The sequence below is a fragment of the Rousettus aegyptiacus genome, unplaced genomic scaffold (genome assembly GCF_014176215.1).
Source record: "Rousettus aegyptiacus isolate mRouAeg1 unplaced genomic scaffold, mRouAeg1.p scaffold_m13_p_8, whole genome shotgun sequence".
NCBI classification, from domain to species: Eukaryota; Metazoa; Chordata; class Mammalia; order Chiroptera; family Pteropodidae; genus Rousettus; species Rousettus aegyptiacus.
Genome location: NW_023416311.1, coordinates 50,251,979 through 50,255,342, shown reverse-complemented (window position 1 = coordinate 50,255,342; position 3,364 = coordinate 50,251,979). Strand labels below are relative to the sequence as shown.

General features: G+C 39.8%; 1 pseudogene; it reads left to right on the top strand.

The window, feature by feature from the left end:
• The first annotated feature begins 2,208 nt into the window (after positions 1–2,208).
• Positions 2,209–2,808, top strand: LOC107509139 (annotated as a pseudogene).
• Positions 2,809–3,364: the final 556 nt, after the last annotated feature.

Genomic DNA, 3,364 nt, shown 5'->3' with positions numbered 1-3,364 from the left:
TTAGATAGAATTCACTGCAAGCACTGGGGTCACTTGAGAGTAGTGGTTTAAATCTGTGGCTGCATCTCGAAGATGATTCTTAGATTTTTAGGTTGTCGGTGTCTTAAGGGGAGTGTGGCAGAAAGCTGAGAATCAGTGAGCCTTGTCCTTGTCGTGATCTTTCTTCACTTTTCTCCATGGTGAGAAAACAATGAATTATCTCGGCATGGACAGTATTTTGAAATCTTCCTCTGAAATAATCTCTAAAAAAAAAAGTTTTTATGATGAGAGGTTTTGTGAACAGCGATTTATATATTTGTTTAAAAAATTGAAACTCATTTTGCACAAATTGAAACAGTTTGATCTGCTCAGTGTGATTCCTGTATTTAGATTTGTTAAGAAGGCTGGCTAAAGAACTCTGAACAAAATTCATATGGGCATCCAGGACAAAATTGGACAGAATGGTAGCCAGCCAGTGAATCATGGGGAAACGATCTTTGTGGGCTTAGCCAAGAAGCATGCTAAGACTTCAGTTAATAATGGCTTCTAAGAAAAGGGAGTGAGGATGGCAGGTGCAGGGAGGACAAGGGGCCATGACTCAAAGAATGACAGTGCTCTGAATCATGATCGCCAAAGTGTCAGGGTGAACTCTGGCTCCAACCAGAAAAGAACTAATATCTAACAGACAAATAACATAGAAGACAGGAGCTTCTAGGCTGTGTGTGGCAATTCTAGTTGAGAGAAAAATCTGAACCAGTAACAAGAATATTGAGAGTCAAGACATTCAGGCCTCAAATCAGTAAGCTGATGTTAGGGCTCTATTCCAGATGAGTACCTGTAATGCAAACAGAGTATCCAATGACCTGAATATATTGCAGTGTAAGTTAAGAAGAAAGCAGCAATGTGACCCCTCAGGGACCTCCAGTTTACAGAAGCAAGATAAATTTCCAATTCCCACTTGTGGGAGGCAGTAGCATCCTATTGTATATATTGACAGATTTAGCTAGTCTTAGCCTGGGAACTAGGTGGTTTGAACTTGTCTGCAGCCCTCAATGAATGCTGCTGAGGAAACTCTGGAAAGACAAGACTGGTATCTGGCAGGAATTTTTTCTTAGACCTCTCCATACCCACAAGCGTATTGTCCTCAGTCTTGTTTCTTTTCTTCTTTTCTTTTTTTTTTTAAAGCTTCTCATTCTCATTACTTGGCCACCACTCTGCAAGTCAGAATGTATTACATAATTTAATTTGAGAGTCCTGACTGCATCTATACACATACTTGAGTCAACTATTCTTTTTAAATTATCCATAATCTCAATCCCAGTTTATAATCCCATAATCATAGTGACCCCACTCTCAGTATGAATGTAATTAAATATCTAGTGTAACCACTGAACTGACACAATTAGCTACAAAAAAGAATAAATTAGGGTGAGGCCTTGCTCTAAGATATCATAATTAACATTTTCTTCTCAAGTAATAAGAAAAGAATGGGAAAATCTGGAGATAAAAACAGTGGACTGAATAACATTTCATTAGTCATTCACGTATCTCTAAAAATGACTCATCATAATAAGTTTTGAGTTCTAGAAATGTTCATCTATTTAGCAAATGCTGGAAAAACATTAAGAACTTTTGGGATGAGGTCAAACTCTGTAAGTATTTTATTCTTGCCCCATGTAATCTGTTGATGACTGAACATGTTTAATGGGCAAATTAGCAACTTTATCTTATAGTTCATTCATACTCACTTCTACAAAGGAGAGCATGATGTTAATTAATTCATGTGGAGAAGGTGGTGGAGAGGACGTTACAAAAGAGAAAGATATGAAAAGGAGATTTTTGTGGACTTAGCGATATAGCAGAGATTACACTCAGAGTAGCTAGAAGGGTCCTAAAGAATGATTACCTCCCATAACCCTCCCAGAGAAGATGCAGACTAGGCTAAAACAGCCTCATCACAGTTCCCATGTAAAAGTAGTGCGGGTTAAGAACCAAACACTCGCCATGGTGGCTTAGAGAATGAGGGTATCCATACTGAGCAGTGGGGGGAGTAAAGTTGAGAATAACCTCTCTCCTCTTTGGAACTATGTCAAACCCTTGTACATGACCCTGAAGAAAAGGGAGGTACTTTAATGACTGAGATTGAATTTCTAGACATCTCCGAAGAACGGGGGCTTTATAGTCAGATATAATTTGTTTTTGAAAAATGAAGGGCTTTTCACGAAGACAATGCCAAAAGCAAAGGAAGACCTTGCCCCTCTTAAAGCTGACGCTAAAGCAAAGGCTTTGAAGGCAAAGAAAGCAGTGCTGAAAGGTGTCCACAGCCACCAAGAAGAAGAAGGAGGAGGAGGAGGAGGAGGAGGAGGAGGAGGAGGAGGAGGAGGCGGAGGAGAAGACGAAGAAGAAGAAGAAGAAGAAGAAGAAGAAGAAGAAGAAGAAGAAGAAGAAGAAGAAGAAGAAGAAGAAGAAGAAGAAGAAATGCATGTCACCCATCTTCCATTGGCCCAAGACAATGTGGTTCAGAAGGCAACCCAAATATCTTTGGAAGAGCACCCCTGGAGAAACAAACTTGACCACTATGCTATAATCAAGTTCCCCCTGACTACTGAGTCAGCCATGAAGAAGATAGAAGACAATAATACATTTGTGTTTATTGTGGATGTCAAGGCCAATAAGCACCAGATCAAATAGGCTGTGAAGAAGCTCTATGACATTGACGAGGCCAAAGTCAACACCTTGATCATGCCTGATAGAGAGAAGAAGGCACATATTCAGCTGGCTCCTAACTGTGATGCTTTGGATGTTACTAACAAAATTGGGATCATCTAAACAGTTCAACTGACTAATTCTAAATATAAAATCTTTTCGCTGTAAAAAAAAAAAGAAAGAAAGAAAGAAAGGAAAAACAAAATGAAGGATCTCAAAATTTTTTCCATCCAAGTTTTGAGGATGGTAAATTTTATAGCCACAGCCCATGTTACAGACTAAGAATATTGTCCAACTTTGTGTTTGTATAAGGAAAGAAGGGTACTAATAAAGCATTCAAATAGATAGCAAGAGAAGGTTTGGAGCAAAAGAATTAGGTAATATAAGAGACTGGCTCCTCTCCAGTGGCCAGCAATCTTGCACAGACCCTCAGACCGTATGGGCAAAGACTTGAACCATAGCCTTGAGTTGTGGCAGGATGCCTTGTGATCCTTCCAGAACACAGGCAAATGGCAGGCTCGTGAAGCATTCCTTTGTGGCCATCTTTCACCATCCTTGCTATCTCCCTTAGGATGTTGTCATGAGACAGTTTCTCATCGCCTCTGATGAAGTATGAGGATTCCTGCCCCTCACGCTTCAGGATACGGTGGATAAGACTGTAAAATCACTTAGTTACAGT